General features: G+C 49.1%; 1 non-coding gene across 1 annotated transcript; it reads left to right on the top strand.

Moving 5' to 3' along the window:
* Positions 1–16,511: 16,511 nt before the first annotated feature.
* On the top strand, positions 16,512–16,584 carry Trnak-cuu. Its single transcript has one exon. It is a non-coding gene; the product is annotated as a tRNA-Lys (tRNA).
* Positions 16,585–17,436: the final 852 nt, after the last annotated feature.

Genomic DNA, 17,436 nt, shown 5'->3' with positions numbered 1-17,436 from the left:
AAGGCCTGGAACTACGATTTCATAGGCACATTGGCTAATCGTGCAGACGCTTGCATGGTAGCACTCAAAAACGATTTGCAGTGAATAAAATATGTTTCTCAACACAGTGTGTGGTAGTGAGAGAGCAAAAGTGTGGTACATTACAATGCATTTTATCGTTTGTTGTTCTCGCAAAACAGATGCAAATCAGATGATCATAGGTTGAGGCCTCGCACATAGCACCATGCAACTTCAAGCATACAGCTGCACGGTGCACTCACTGTGAAATGGTTTTGCCGACCGATGTTCTCTAGCAGACGACCCAGCAGTGTAGAGTGGCACGACGAGTGCAGGTGAAAATAGGAGAGACTCGTCAGCCTCAGCGCGCATCAATGTTTGCGGAGTATTGCAGCAGGCAAACCTGATAGTACACCTAGGCACGCTTTGTGGCGTTTCAGCTTATATTGGAGTGACAGTATAGGATAGTGTGAATGGCTCAGTGAGAGAAGTGCGTACATCTTGCAGTATGCTTTGCATGTTATATTTCTCAATTTAGAAATGACTAAGTCTTGATATATTGATTGGAACATGTCATAGCATCAGTAAACCTGAGATGTAAAGCGCGATCCAAACCAACGCTTCTTTTTGCGCCTGTAGGTCGTGCGGCTGCGGATGTGACGCATTTCGTGGCGTTTTTGCTGTTTCCGGGCGCGCTTTCTGAGTCAGAACCGTGCGCTTTGGTTTGGACGGGCAAAACTTCGGGCGAGCGCGCACGCGCGCACGCAGGCACGAGCGCACAAGCAAAGTGCAACTGCGACAGACTGGCCGGCCAGACGGTGAGAGAAAGAGAGAGAGAGAGATCGCGTTGTCATGTTGGAAGAGAATAAAAGGGGCGGAGGAGAGGGCAGCCAGACGGCGAGAAACGCGGAGCCGGAACTAGCTTGCCCTCCACCGATTGGCCGGGACACAGGAGCGCCCTACTACGTCACCGCGCGTTTTTGTGCGCGTTGAGAAGTTGAAATTATTCAACTTTCTTGTGCGCACCCGGAAAGAGTGAAGAAGCGGCGCGACGTCACGAAAATACGTCACATCCGCAGCCGCACGACCTACAGGCGCAAAAAGAAGCGTTGGTTTGGATCGCGCTTAAGGGGACAGAGAGGAGATAAAAAAAAGAGGGACAACACAAACACCATCCCGTTCAGTGTTGTCACCCTTTTATTTGTGTCTTCTCCTTTCGGTCTTCCTGCTCCTAAGGTTTAGTAATGTTTGAAATCCACGGCCTTGTCTGTGCCGTGGTATGTTACAATGTCTGCTATGTTACAAGTGAAGAGAGTTGCCTAAATTGTTGCCATAGCACCCTATTTACCCTATTTATAATGGCATGCAATAGCATTTTAAATGTTTGGGATGTGTATGTATGTTGCCATGGACGAAAATTGTATAAATAATAGGAGGCATGTAGTCTCTAAAATGTTGTGTTTTATAAACTTTACTATACCTTACCTAATGCAGCATAAAATGCCCCAGGTTAACTTCTTTGCCTTCCTTTCTGCACTTCCTTCCTCCTTCTAATGCAGCAGTAGTCACTACTAACCATTCACGTTTTTAACTTTCCGTGACGCATGACACATCATTTCGATGCATTTCTATATACCCGCCATTGTGATAGGCAAAATATTTGCCTTACTTTTTTATCTCTGCCATTCCATGTGCCATAAAATGATGAGCATATACTCATATCGCCATAGGTGCCCAACCCCCACATTTGAACATTTAAAAAGCGATTAAGAACATATCAAGCACCCAGGCCAGTAAACTTCTGAATGTATTGAATGAAGCAAGGCGCTCCTCCGCATAAACCAACTTTCCCAGTGTGCTGGTGCAGAGCGGTGAAGCTTTCCATGCTCAGTCTGGTAAGAAGCAATGAAGCTTCACATGAGAGTGCCAGCACAAAGCTGGCTGGATGGAAGCGGTGCAACTGCTTTAAGAAAATAGGGGTCCCACAAGACTACAACACTGCTCCTGCACCGTTCTGACATTCAGCGCTGGAACCTGCAAAGTGCCCATCCCATGTTTTTACAATTATCTCCAACCATTCGATGAGCGCTTTCTCAATGTTTTCTGGCACATAGCTTCTGGTAGGAGTGCCACTTTCTTTGTCTTAAACACCAGCTGGTACAGTAACTGCGAAACTTTAAAAAACCCATAGACAAACTTGGGGATTATGATTCTAACCCATTGTTCATAAAGCAATTGTGGTAAGATTTGTTTGTTATAATAAGAGCACAATAACACTGATCTGGGGAAGCTGTTTTTAACCACATTTTGATACCATACATGCATAACATGCCATTTACTGCAAAATTAACAGGACACCTGAGCATGGTAAGTCATCTTGAGTATTTATCACTCTTCTGTTCTTTTTGGGATGAGTTTTGAGTGGAATCCCTTTGCTTGAATGGGAACAATATAAGACTTAAAATTTCACTATTAATTATTTTTCAGTAATTTTTAATACATTTTAATAAACTTTTTATTACTAATGAGAGACACAGTACTTGCTTATACTAACACTTATTTTTACTGTAGGCTGCAAGCAAATATCAAAACTTGCCAATTTTAAATTAAGGAGTGCACAAATCATTCTTCTCTAAGAAGCTTAAAGGCTTTACTGAAGATTGGTACTCGGATAACTGACACTGCCTCACACTCTTTATAATAAAATGCCATGCTTTTGCTTTAACATTTGTGATACACTGTTTCTCCTCTAATGTGTGGTACATGCCTTAATGCTTTTATAACTCTAATGGGATGTCTGGATCACCAAGTAGAGAAAGGTAATGTACTCCAAAATTTATGAAGGTGCAACAGGCTCTCAGAATTTATTGTTAAAGGTTCGCCTTTTGTCACCAGATTTAAAAAAACAAAACAAAAAAACATGTGCACGAGAAGTTGCGCCGAGAATGGTAGAAGAGTGGCGTAGTAATTCCGTAAATAAAAAAATTAGGAGGTGCATCCACCAAGGACACGCTGTCTATATAATTAAGCATCCAAAACAACAATGTTATTCTTCTATGTATCATCATTGATGCAATTTCCTGCGCTCTTTCCAGTGCGCCATTTGACCGTTAACCAAAAAAGTTGCTCTGCTCTCTCTCTGAAAGCATGTTTTATACCTTTTGTGAGTGACTCTCGAAATAAATTTGCATACTTGTAGCTGTGTGTTTTTTTTTATGTAGCACCACATTATGATTCGTTGGGAGTAGTTTATAATAAACTCCGTGACTAATGAAAGAGAAGTTTAGGTATACTAAGATGGTGATTCTCGGTATAGTGGGCACACTTCTGTAATGCAGATTTTTTCTGTTAAAGCCAGGAGTGCAAGTTTTATGGAGGTGCTAATAAAACATTTGGCACGATGCATGTGTTGCTGAAAAATTATTGGCCGATTCACCTCGTTTGGACAGAAGGTAAATAAAAAATGATCACACTGACGGACTGCCAGCACATTGAAGCAAAACTTTTGCAGCAGGTGAGTAAGGCGCAGGCAAAAAAGGGTACGTGGACACGAACCTTTGTGCACATGTCTGTCTGCCAAAACATAACTTTACATTTTAGCTCTCATATGGAAAGATTTATGCTCCGCTCATAGAAAAAGGTACTTCACCAATCGTCTTTTTACTTGATTGCAAACAATGAGCTACAACAGCCTTTTTTTAGAAAAAAATCGTAAGGGTGCAGGCGAGCTGGTGAATATTAACCATGTTGAATGAACCCGAGACTGGGGTAGAGAAGAAACATCGAAACGTAGAAGGGACAGAAAATAGACAGGACGACGTCTCAAACTCGGCTAACTTGTTTATTTAGTCCACCTACTAATATAGTCTCAATCTCAAGGTCATCTCCACCAACACAAAAGGACGAAGTCTATACAGATCAAGCGCCACAGCCTCCATTACACAATGCAAGAACGTTGACAACGTTTACAGGTCGACGCAATAAGGCAACATCCATCCACCCTCAAACTTGAACAGAAGTATGAACTGTGTATAGAATAGTTGTGGAAGAGATCCTTTTGTTCAAGTTTGAGGGTGGATGGATGTTGCCTTATCGCGTCGACCTGTAAACGTCAGCGTTCTTGCATTGTGTGCTGAAGGCTGTAGCGCTTGATCTGTATAGACTTCGTCCTTTTGTGTTGCAGGAGATGACCTTGAGATTGAGACTATATAAGGAGGTGGACTAAATAAATAAGTTAGCTGAGTTTGAGACGTCGTCCTGTCTATTTTCTGTCCCTTCTACGTTTTGATGTTTCTTCTTTACCCGTCCCAGGTTAATTCAACATAATTAGCTTTTTTTTGCTTCTTTGCCACATATTTTCCTGTTTTTGAAGTTATGGTTAAGAGTAGGACTGGAATACGAAGTTTCAGTCCCAAACTTTCTACTCTGAGAAATTTGGAGATCGCTTGTGAAAATCGCAACTGTACCAAAAGGCCAGATTGAGTGGTGTAGCTCGTAGAGCCTGGGGTGGTACTGATTTGACCACAGGCAACTGCAGACAAGAAATACACCTAACTATATGTGATGGACTGTTCAGGTAAAGCTCCAATTGGACTGTTTTTATTACAGCAATAAAGTGAGGTAGATTTTCCAGTGCTTGCTTCACCTATAAGTATTTCTCTTGCTGTAATTAAATTTGTATCCAATCCAGTGTAAACACACTATGACAGCCCCCTGGTTCGGGCCTTCGGCTTACATGCTCTACCCCCGTCTGTCGTGAGCAAAAGAAATTACATTTTCAAATTAACTGATGTAGCCCAGCTGAAGTAGTGGTTCGAAAATATTTACTGACACTCTGCTTCCTCTATTTACTGGTCCAAATGAGAGTTGTCTATGTCCTAAACGATCGAGTGACTTGACATGACGCGAACTTGGTGTAAAAGGCAACTTCCACTGGACAAAACCAACACCCGGGGAGCTTCATCTAGCTTCTTCACTCCCGGTGTGGTAGCGGAGTCTACTAAGCATACTTCTGGGGCAAAAATTATTAAAGTGGTAGAGAAATTTCAATCAAACAAACCGCTTGTGTGGCTCGGAGCCGGCGCCGCTCATCGGGGCTTTGATCGATGCATCAACCACTTCGGTCTTGGACGAAAACTCGAGCAGCGCACGTGGGTACAAAAGCGAGGTGCTCGCCCTCGCAGGATACCGCTAGCTTCCGCCGGTTGCGAGTTGCTTTTCACTACGCACTCCGACACCGGGCCGCATGTACTACAGTCCACTCTGGTGCAGAATATAAGTTTTGGTACATACAGCTTGTAAGCAAGGCGCTGCACAGAGCCGTTAGGTGTCAGCGGAAATCCCGATGCCTTCTCTCTTCGATTAGGTTGGCGCTCACTCACCTGTTATTGACAAAAAAGGAAGTCTAATTTCCACGCAAGAGAGACTACCGTCTCGATTATGGGAACGTTTTTATCAGTTTCTTCGTAGCCTCAGCCACGCCGCACTCAAATGGCGACCACCGTTGCTTTATCGCCGGTTGTGTCACCGACCACTACCGGCTGCACCGACTGAACCAGACTGAACGAGTGAACTGACTGAACCAGCATTGCGCAGGCGTAGCACTGAGCGCTTCACTTACACGCCTTCAATGTCGTTTTCAATGTTGTGACGTAACGGTTTGCTGATTGGTGCAAATGGCTTACTTAGGGTTCGCGCTATTACCGCTTGGGGAATAGTTGGCACTGGCGACGGCCCTTGCACCTCCCAATGGCTCAACTTTCCCAGTATACGGCTCTGCCCGCCCCCCCCCCCCCCCTCCCCCCCTTCCAAAAACTTCCGCCGCTATTGATGGACCTGGACCGAGTACACAGCCTATTTGTGAACGAAGCAAAACAGCCTCGCATAGCACCATTCACGCACAATTAGTAATACTGTTAAAAGCAAGCGATCTAGGCAATAAGAAGCATTTTGAACGGAGGAAAGAATAATCTAGCCCTAACAAACGAAGGAAGAAGCTTACTTTGGAACGACCGTGCCATGATCTTCGCTGTTGAGCAGATTTGACGTGGTTCCACAGCTCAGAGTCGCTTTCTTCTTTTCTGGACACATTTGAAACTAAGGTAAACTCCACGCATCACTACTAATCCGTAAATTGACCTGAAGACAGAGATATGAAAACCCGCACGGCCGGCCAAACGTGCAAAAAAAGGGTTGTGGATTCGATTGGATTGCATTCGTTGGCTATTATGGATCTCTAGCGACTTTTCGGAAGCTATGTTCGCGTATCTTACTCACGCTTGCAATAAAACGGTAAGCAAAGCGCATTAAAAAAACTATTAGGAGCCACAGTAATAATAACTTATTGAGCACGTAAGCATTGCCACAATATTAGAAATGCGTCCTGAACACCTTAGCACAAAATTAATTACGAAACTAACCGCATTATGGCTCCAAACGAATTAAGCAGACATATAAGTTTCTAATAACAACGGCCTTCCCGTTGGTCGGTTTCGCCTTGGTTGTTAACGCGTGCTGCTCCTGATCTTGTGGTTTGTGGTTCGAGTCCCAATAGAGTGAAATTTTTTTTTATATATTTTTATTGCGATTTTAATTATTTTAAATATTTGCTATGTCTTTTGCAGTCGCCGGCCCCCGGCTTTAGGGTAAAAATCACGCAGAATGTGACAATAGAAAGTGCGACCCCAAATTTGAATTGATGCAATGCAAAAACCGTGGCTCTCTTGTTTTGCCGGGATAAATCGCTCTCTCCGTGCTAATAGGTGGGTTGGTGCAGTACGCAAACAGCGAAAGTGCTTTCAACGAAGTAAAGAAGCTAATAATAATGGGAATATTGAGAGCAAAATGGGAAAATGTGTAAGTGGTCAAACTTGATGCAGTCGAAGTTTGAAGGCGGTCACCTTTACCCACTATTAAAACAAAAATACCGCTATTTTAAGGCAGTTATTTACCTGAGCGCATAGCGCGCTACGTATTAAGCGCCATCTCTTAATTTTCTGACTTCCAGAAAGTAGTACTTAATTTTGTTCTGGTATATGAGTGATATCCCTCGCCTGCCGCCTGGTTTTACTTATCCAAGTTGCGCTCCGCAGTTTTACTTTTTTATTAGGCCTATTCATGTTTTTATTCCTGAGATCGAAGAATAGTGCGGATAATTAAACTATCTTTCAGAAACGGTATTGTTCGGCGTTATAACGTTTATGTTTCGTAGCGTCAAGGGGTCACATTCACAAACCCGGCAGTATAAACATCAACAACGCATTTGTGTTTCCCATTTTATCGTGATAAAAAAAAAAAATATATATATATTTACGTTTTTTGGTGCGGTATGTCGTATAACATAAGCTATCGGGGGACGGATCGTCTGGCTATGTGAATATTTGAAATATTTCTGTGAGATGGTCGTAACTAAAACCGAAAGCAGTCGATTCTTGCCTGAAATAGCATATTTTCACACTCAAATAAATCACCAATAACGTGATCTCAGGAGAGTTGTGTACGTCTCGTAGCGTCATAAGCAATACACACATCTCTTTTTTGTCCAGATTCTGCAGAGTAATGCGTATTATTGTTTTTGTAACTCAAAGCACGTGCTCAATCATGCCACGTGTTTGTTAATTGTTGCTGTTGTTGTTCTTCATTCGGATTCTCCGCTATACCGCTTTTATTTTTTTTTATCAGAGCCAAACACGTGCGTATACCGCCGACCGTAAGTATAGTACATCAAATTAAACTAGCTTCCCGAAAAAGTATTGTTCGGCGTTGTGTAATTTATTTTTCATCGTGTAGGTGGTCGGATTCTCTAATCCTGAACTGCAAATTTTCCTCGCCACATTGTTTTTTCTCGCGTTTTCGCCATAAAACACGTCAGCCTTGCCATGCTGGGATCAAATACACCAGTGCCGGCAGTTATTGGCGAAGGATTGATCAACGCGAATATTTCCACTCGCTATTCATGAATCGCCGCAGTTCGTCAGAATCTGAATAACTTGACTGCATAGTCAAAACGGCAAAAAAAAAATAAAATGAAATAAAACGTTGTCGGTCAGTAAACGGAACTTCCATGGCGCGGTCGTAGATCTCTGGCAGCGCCCGCTCCACGGAGCGCCCCAAACTGCGCCGAACTTGCTCTGCGGGACTTCACAGATCTCTCCGGAAGTTGACAGAGCGGCCCACGTGATTTCCGTCTAAATCGGCGGTGCCCATGCGCGGCGAGGCTGGAGAGATCGGCGGGCCGGTCGGGCCACGGTCGGGTCGTGGAGTTGGATCTGTTCGGGTGCGTCGGTTGTTTACTCTGGACTGTGACGGCTCGAACGCTTGTACCTCGCGTAGATCAAGGATAAAAACCGGGAATGTGGAGCGTGGCAAATCGTAACTGCTGACATCTTTGATCGCCGAAGAAGAGCGAGAAAAGAACGACAGAAAAGCCGGAGGCAGACGCAAGGTTAGGCCTATTTATTCTACAGCCAGTGATTGTTTACCTTTTACACTGCGTTCTGTCGGCGTTTTACCGTGAAATAAAGCAAGAAGTGGTTAGGCAACGACCGCGCATGTGTTCGTTTGTTACCTCTGTGTTTATTAAAGTCGTACTAGAAATCTGAACTCCACCGCTGGCAACCGCTGTCCGTGCCCCGCCGCTTCGAAGCGGCCCGATGGTATGTGACGGTGCCGAACGCGGATGTCTTCGTTATTTGTGACATGGGCGCCGTGGTACGTATAATTTCGCCCGGCCTGTGTCGCGTGTTACTTCTGCAGCTAACCAGTGACAGTCGTCACTGGGCGTCGGAAAGATCAGCCGGCTGAGGCGTTGGTGGGCTTGCCAGGTTCGAGCAGCGGCCATTTTGTACGGCGGAGGGAGAAGGGGTGGGAAGGAGTGCGGGGGAGGTCGCTACGCAAATGCAACTTTATCTTCCCGTCGACGATTCGGAGCGGGTCCCACGGAGCGGAATTTTGCCTCCCTCGCGGATTTTGGAAAGCGCTCCAGATCTACGAGTGGAATTCACCATTAGATACCGCTCTAACATCATTATTTTCATTCGTTCTCAAATTTTTTACTTAAAGAAATATTTATCTCTTTATTCAAAGCCAGAGAACCCTTTGCAGATTCAGCATGAATCCAATAAAGCAATGCAAACTAGGCTTTGTAAACCATAGTGCACATAAAAATGAAAAGTATATTTGCCACATAATCATCCATGAGTCGGTCGCTCAAATCTAATTACATTTGTGGTGAAGAACGTTCTCGTATAAATCTTTTAGGTTGTGAGTTTGGTAGCTTAAAGATTCACAAGGAACACTGTATGCCATTGATTTTTTTGTGATAGATCCGAAATGGTGCAGCACTGTGATACTCGCATAGCTAACAAAAGCTTGCATTTTTTAGCATGGCATGGTGCTATTCTTATGCCCAATACAGCCCCCTTTAACGAATTTTCCTTTGTAAAGCTTCGTAATGGTCTTGCTTAACTCGCATGACAGATTCCGTTCCTTGAACCCTCACTCGGCGTCAACACTTTTGTATATTGATGTACTACTGAAAGACAATATGTATGGGCATAAGTACAGCTCGACAAGCAGATATGTGAAGAAAGTGCTGTCAAAAACTCAAGTGTCAAAATAAAAACTAAACTTTTAGGTAGAATGTGGATACAATTATAGATATGGTCATGAAGAAAGTTTGCACCTTCAATATGAAGAATATGTGTTTGACGCACACTCTAAGAAATCTGTTGCATCTACGTTCATGCAAATTACTTCGAAGAACCAAGCGCTGCAGTATCGAGAGGGAGTTTGATGAATGAGTCTACCTAAAGTGAGCATAGACGGAAAAAGCAGTTTGATATGCGACAATGAGCATTCCATATGCAAGTGGCATGCCATTATTACTGTTTAAGAGCTGACTGTTTCTTATAGATTTAAACAAACTGTCAGCCGCGTCATTTGGTGAGTTCCCTCCGTACATTACAGGGTTTGAATCTCACGAATGCTTTGCGAGAAAGTTGAGGAACAAGAAGTGATGTAGCGTACTTCCAGAAAAAACTATTTGCAGAATCTTATCTCACCATTGCACAAAATATTAATTGTTTGCTAGAGACAAGTTTAGCGCAGGAGTTAAATAAAAAAAAATACTTAGTTTCGCGGAACCATCTTGCTGTACTAAACGTGTAAAGTTCCTCTAGCTACAGCTAGTCATTACGCACGATTGTGCCCATTGCATAACAAAAAAAATAATAATTTGCGACCTACAATATTAGCAGGCGCAATTAATTCTGAATAAGTGGAACACTTGACATTATAGATTGGTCTCAACATGAGCGCCTGGAAACATCCACGTAAGAATTTCCTTCAACCTATGTATTTTAAGAAACTACTTGGAGCGAGCTGTTTAAAACACCATAAAACATTTGAACACTAATAGAAAGCCTGTAGTCGGCCACAACTTATGCAGACTTTAACTCCATTATGAAGAGCAATTACACATATGTGAACCTTAAAACTAGACCTGCATTGAATTGTTTTTTTTTTTTTTTTTTTTTTTTGGGGGGGGGGCGGGGTTTAAAATGCTATGCTCTGTTCAATATATAAATCTTTGCAGAGCTGATAATGTGGAAGTTCCTGTTTTTTTATATTTCATATATTTTTATATTCCAAACTAAACACAAAAAGCGCCCCCAGGCCTCGTGTCCCGCGATTACCCTAGATCCGGTCGCCCTACACTTCTTTCGGCTCGGTAGCATCCGAAGATCTAAAAGACTCTTCGCCCCCTGTCTACCGGGTATATCTCGATCGTTGGGCGAGGAGGTTTCTCCTCGCCCGCCATGGGGCGCCTGCAGCGCCATCCAATGGCTGGGAGAGAAGGCGGCCCGTCGGGAGCCGAATTCGAAATTCCGACCGACCCCACGGCGACACGACCATGTGACCATGTCTGAGGCGAGGCAACTGCATAGCTGCCTCGCGGCCGAGATGGTAGAGTGGTTTCATGGGCGCCCTCGTGAATGCACGGTGCGTTATACTCCCCTCCCCTAAAAATCGAAGTACGCCGGAATTAAGACGTACGGCTGGGCTGCTCGGGATCACCGTCGCTTTGTTTGGTCTGGTGACCCCCCCCCCCCCCCACGCTCACACACACCACAGGTCTCATGGGTTGTCCTCACTGAGGTCCATCAGTTCGCCCGAGACGTGGGGTGCGCGGCCACCGCACTCCTCACAGCAGACTGTGTCGACTTCGGCTTGGTGGCGGCCTCGGGGCAACGGGGCCCTTGAGCAGAGTGCCTGGCCACCATCAGGCTGGCCCCCCCATGGAGTGGTACACCGGAGAGGGACTGTGGTTGTGACCCAGCTGCGACAGCCTTCCCGTTGCGATGCGGGGCTGGAAGTCCAATGTCACTAAGAACCGCACCCCGGCGTCCTGCGTGGCGTCGGGGACATCCAACGAGGCTCCCCGAGCTGTGGTTCCGGCCGGGGAATACACTGCCCGAAGACAAGGAGTTCAGCCCAGGCTGGTGCTCGTCCGAAAGGCGACTCATCCTTTCATCTTCTCCTAGGAGAGTACTTTTCGGTGCACACCAAGTTGTGTCTCGAGGCAGCAGCCGCAGGGCCGATGACAGTTTACCAGCCGAACGCAGCCGTGCACAAAAATAAAAACATTAAAAGCAAAAACAAAACAAAAAACACTGAGGGTTCCAAGGCACCTTTCCTTGGTAGGTGGGGGCACCCACAAAGAAAAAAAATGTCGGAACGCCGAACTCCGATTGTTCCCCCTCTTCTTCCCTTTCCCGGGTTACGCACTCTACGAGGTTCCGATCCCATCGGGTTGCCTCCGGCTACGCGTGTTGTAGCTGTACCGCGGTGGTCCCAGGAAATTCTGAGATCGTTGGCGCCCGCGCATGCCCCTTTGCGGCCGCTTGACCGGCTCATCCCCTTTACTGGGTCAAAAGGGTTTCAGTTCGTGCTCACGGATTTAATTCTTTTGGCCGACGTCGCCACGACGCAAGCGGAACAAGAGCGGCCGCGCTCGGGTTTGGCGGAGATGGCCGCAGCGCTGAGCCAGGACACGCCGACGCTATCGTCGGTCGTGTCTATGCCGCAAAGCAGAGCTGTCCCGTGAATCTACAGCATTGGTTGCGGCGTTCGCTCACGCCTTACAGAGAATGGAGATGGAAAGGCCGCCACCAGAAACCTCGTTCGTATTCCGGTGCCGGAGTACAGCGGACACAGCGATCGAGCTTTGAGCGCGACCAACTTCTTGTTAGCAATCCAGCGATATCGGAAGGCTACCGCGGACTGACCGAGAAGGAGACGCTGGGCAGGGTTCTGCCCGTGGCTCTCGTAGGCCCGGCAGCCAGGTGGCATCGCCTTGTGGACGAGTCAGCCGGAACACTCGACGAGTTCACGACCCTCTTCCGACAAGAGTTCTTGCCGGCAGACTACCTGCTAAGAATGCGCAGGGAACTAGAGAAAAGAACTCAAGCTCCCGCTGAGCCCTCGCGGATTACCTGAGGGCAGTGCAGGACCTCCTGCAGATCGCCGATCCTAATACTATGAGCCGGGAGCAGGTCGATCGGGTGGTGAGGCAGGCGCATCCCACCTTTTCGCGGTATCGGGGTGGGCGCCCATTAGGAAGTCTCAGTGAGCTCGCACAGGAGGCACGCAATGTTTAGGCCGACTGCGTGTATATGAAGGCACTCAAAGGCCGACATACTGGCGGACCGCAGATACCACCTTCCCCCAGCACCAACCGACACGCTCGAGCCCCGATGCGCGTGGCACGGGCCGGTGCCACGTGGGTATCGACGTGGGGAGGCCGCAATGGCGGCGGCCAGCGGGGAGCAGAGCGTGAATCCCTGGAAGCTCACGGACGACGCTTTGGAGCCAGGATCGCGCCGAGGAGGGAGCACGGCACGCGACGGAATTCCGGCCGACCGGCGCACCACGGATCGCCGCAGCACAAGAGCAGGCGGCCGCCGACCCGCTGCCACAAAGGGGTGAGCGCATCGGACGTCACACTGGGGAGAACCCTACCGCAGGTTGGCGAGGCCTCTGCTTACGGTGCCACGAAATCGGGCAATATAGGCGCGATTGCACAAGGGAGATTCCGGGAAACGGAGGAGGCCGCCGATCAAGTTTTCGGCGGCGAAACAGACCAACGAGCGGGTCCCCGACACCCCATCGACTGTGTGCGTGCCGACGGCGTATCGAGTCAGAACAGAGACAAGCACCGCGGCCCCATTTATTTCCCTGACGGCGGCGGGAAAACAGTTCGCAGCTCTTCTGGATAGCGGGGTTAGTGCGTCGCTAATTGGGGACGAGGTCCTCAGGCATCTCCAACGGAAGTCCGTTCGGGTGAGGAATAAGGAGACCACTTTCCAGTTGGCTGGTGGGTCGACGACCTTGAGGGGACCAGTGCGTCTCGTGGTACGTTGGAATCAACGCGCGTAGAGACAGGGGTTCGTCCCTTAAGCCGGGCTGACCGTGCCCATCATTCTGGCACGGGATTTCCTGGACCACACCGGCATCATCATTGACGTGGCAAGTGGCGGGTACCTGGTACTTTCAAGTTTCCGAGAGCGCTCCATGGGGGCCATGGTGGCAGCGTTGGGAAAATCTACAGAACAGGAAAGAACCGACCGCGACGACGCCATGCCCTTGAGTCACCCAACTCCAAGCTCCGTCGAGCACTGCGACGGAATGGGTCACCCGTTGGCCACTGCCGATGGACTGTCCCGACCAGAGCGAGAGAGGTTGGCGGCTTTGCTGCACAAGTTTGACGAAATATTCACCGAACAGCCAGGCTGCACTAAGCAGGTGCAACATCGCATTGAAACTGGGGACGCACGCGCTTGGAAGTCCAATCCGCATCCTGTGAGCCTGGCGAAACGAAAATCGAGAGATGCCGCAGTCGATTAGCTCTTGGAGTCAGGAATCATTCGCCGGTCGTCAGGACTTTGGGGATTCCCGGTGGTTTTGGTGCCAAAGAAGAACGGAACATCGAGACTCTGCGTCGATTATCGGCGCTTGAACGCGGTGACCGTAAAAGATGCGTATCCATTTCCGAGCATCGAAGAAATCATCTCGAATCTGGGGACGGCGAGCTATTTCACTACCCTCGACGCACGCAAAGGCTACATCCAAGTGGAGATGAGCCCGGGTGGCGAAAGCAAAACTGTATTCGTGTGTCACCGAGGCTTGTTCGAGTTCACTCGGATGCCATTCGGATTAACAGGCGCACCGATGACATTCCAGCGGTCCATTGACGGGATGCCATGTGGCACCACGCGCACGCGTACCTGGACGACCATCATTCTGTACTCGAAAACGTTCGAGGAACACCTTCGTCACCTCGAGGGCGTGTTGCGCAAACTACGGATCGCCGGCCTCACACTAAACCCGACTAAATCCCAAATTGGAGCTTCTGACACCAGCTTGTTGAGATTTCGGATCGAGAGAGGAAAAGTTTCGCCCGACGCGGACAAGTTTCGGGCCATCTTGGAGTTCCCTGTCCCTACCGATGTCGGGGAGTGCGCCGTTTTCTCGGCATGATAGGATACTACCGAGCCTACATCCCGAACTCCGCAGCCATGCAGGCACCCCTCACGCAATTGCTGAGGAAAGCGGCTCCCGGGAGCTGGGAGGCGCCGCAGGAGGCGGCCTTCCTCCAGCTGACAGAGGCCTTGGCGCGTACAGACTCCATCAAACTACCAGACCTGAATATAGGCCTTTCACGATCCAGACGGATGCCAGCGACCAGGGTCTTGGCGCGGTACTCTTGCAGGAGGCAGGGGGAGAGATCCGCCCGGTGGCATTTGCCAGCCGGGCGCTGAACTCGGCGGAGGAGAACTACACGGCGAATGAGCGCGAATGCCTCGCCATCATTTTTGCTCTTAAGAAATTCGATCATTATGTCGAGGACACGGAATTCACGATCGAGACGGACCATACAGCCCTCGCGTGGCTCTCCCGAATCAAAGAACCCGCCGGAAGACTGGCGCGCTGGGCCTTGACACTACACAAGTACGAGTACCGAATTCGGAACCGGAATGGCAGGACAAATGTGGTGGCCGACGAGTTCTCCCGCGCACCCGTGGATCTCCCACCGCGCGAGGCAGTAAACTACGGAGGCGGGGCCATCCACCGGAAGACGGGAAAACCCGCCTCGCGCTCCGCTCCCCACTGTGGCGGCGTCGCGCAGCTGGCTGAGGCGATTACCTCACTGCGACCGGCATTCAACCGAACGGAACTGTTCGAAGCAGAGCAGAGCGATTCGTTTTGTCGCACTATCTTCGACCGGCTCAGGCAAGAGATGGATCCTGACCATACAGGCGAAAAGACGCTCCGGCACTCCGGAACACCGCAAGGGCCAAGTGCCACCACCCAGGAGTCAGACATTGAAGCAGCTGAGCTGGAGTCTTACCTGATCGATGGGACGGCGTCCTGCTGCGCTACGTCCCGGAAGAGAGCGATTCTAGTTTGTCGTTCAAGACTGTGATTCCCCGTGATCTCAGAGTGACAGCGTTGGGTCACTACCACGATGCGGACCTTCACGGCAGTGCGCCGAAGTCGTGTCATAAGCTGCACCGTTTCGCTACCTGGCTGGGCATGAAAGGGCAGCTGTGCCGGTACGTCCGGAGCAGCGCAGTGTGCCACGACCGGAAGCCCAGGGGGGGCAGACCACCCGGTTTTCTATAGCCCATCGTGACTACGTGGCCATGGGAGATCGCGGCGTGCGACTTGATGGGACCCCTGCCGCCGTCAAGCGGAGGCTATCAACACGTGTAGGTAGTAATCTGCCACTATACCGGATTCGTCGAGATGTTTCCAATGCGGAAGGTGACAGCCAAGCGAGACCTGAGCAGGCTGTACGAGATCTGGTGCCGCTACGGGTTACCCCAGAGACTGGTGGGCGACAACGCCTCCGTATATTGCTCGAAATGCTTTGCGGCAACCCGCCAGGCCCTCGGAATTGAGCATTGTAAGACTTCGTGCTACCATCCCCGAGCAAATGCGACCAAGCGGCGGAACCGCGGCATCAATCCGCTGCTCGGGGCGTATGCTCGTAATAAGCGGGACTGGGATTTGCACTTGGATTCAATTTCGTTTGCATTGCGGTCCAACCTCAAACGCAGCGCTGGGTTCACACCCGCGCTGCTGAACTTTGGTGAGAACTCTCTACGCCGACCGATGCGGTTCTTCGCCCGCCACAGAGCGCGGCCAGAGCGGTGCCCTCGCACGAGGACTTCGCGACGCGGACAAAAGAGCGACTGTCACGGGCGGTGGACGCCGCTCGCGGAAACAGGGCTCGTGCGCAGGCGGAGCAGAAGGACAGCTATGACAAAGCGGACCGCGATGCGCAGTTCGAAGTGGGCGACACCGTTCTTCGGCGAAGTCACGTTCAGAGCAATGCGAGTAAGTTCTTTTCGGCGGCGTTGTCCGCCAAGTGGGTTGGCCCCTTCGTCATCGATTCCAAGAATTGCCAATGTGAACTGTCCCGCGGACGAGATCAAAATTCTGGTCCCTCAGCGCGGCTAGCTCAGTCGGTAAAGCATGAGACTCTTAATCTCAAGGTCGTAGGTTCGGGCCCCACGTTGGGCGCCATTTGTAGGAATTCGCGTACCGCCGCCGATACGCCAGATCCCACGTGGTCCGTCAACAACCCAAGTCCAGCCTGGTTCTTTCACGGGAGCGGCATTCCGCTCCCCGTTTATAGGTACAATAAAACGCAACGCTACAAAACACTCAATCTAAACTACAAATACACGCGACACTACACAAATATCTACAAAGGCACATTAAGCCCAAAGCTAAACCCAAAGAGGGCCCCCAGGCCTCGTGTCCCGCGATTACCCTAGATATGGTCGCCTTACACTTGCCTGGGCTTGGTAGCGTCCGAAGTTCTAAGAGACTCTTCGACCCCTGCCCCACTCCAAGAACCCGCAGACCCATGGGGTTATGAAACCGAGTGGGTCCCACAGAAATTGAGGGTGTTTGGGTCCCTACAGGTCCCCGCGCAGTTTATTTGGGTGTGCGGGACCCCACAGAGTGTGTGGGTGTATAGGTCCCCATGGGTCCCCGCACAGTCTGTGTGGGTCTACGGGACCTGTGTGGGCCCTGCAGAGATCCTATAGGAGCCGTGTAGGACCAAAGTCCTATAGGTTATGCAACCTATAGGGTTGCATAACCCCGTGCTTTGTGGGCAATCTGTGTGGGAACCTGTGGGGGAATGCATGCTTGACACGGTATTTCACTGCAGACCATTGCCAAGAACCGGCTGGTTCTATTTTTATTTACCGATTGGCTCTTCATTTCTCTTGCTTTCGCCGGTCGTTCATTTTTTCTCCCAGTATCTGGTTTACTTTTGCTGTCCTCGAACATTACAGCAATGACATCTGCATGGTGCTTTTGGCCACGGAGCTTCATCACTAGGCATTCTGAAAATTATGCAAT

Source organism: Ixodes scapularis, unplaced genomic scaffold, assembly GCF_016920785.2.
Source record: "Ixodes scapularis isolate PalLabHiFi unplaced genomic scaffold, ASM1692078v2 PGA_scaffold6__148_contigs__length_123643588, whole genome shotgun sequence".
Classification (NCBI taxonomy): Eukaryota; Metazoa; Arthropoda; class Arachnida; order Ixodida; family Ixodidae; genus Ixodes; species Ixodes scapularis.
This window is presented reverse-complemented; position numbering and strand designations above follow the sequence as displayed.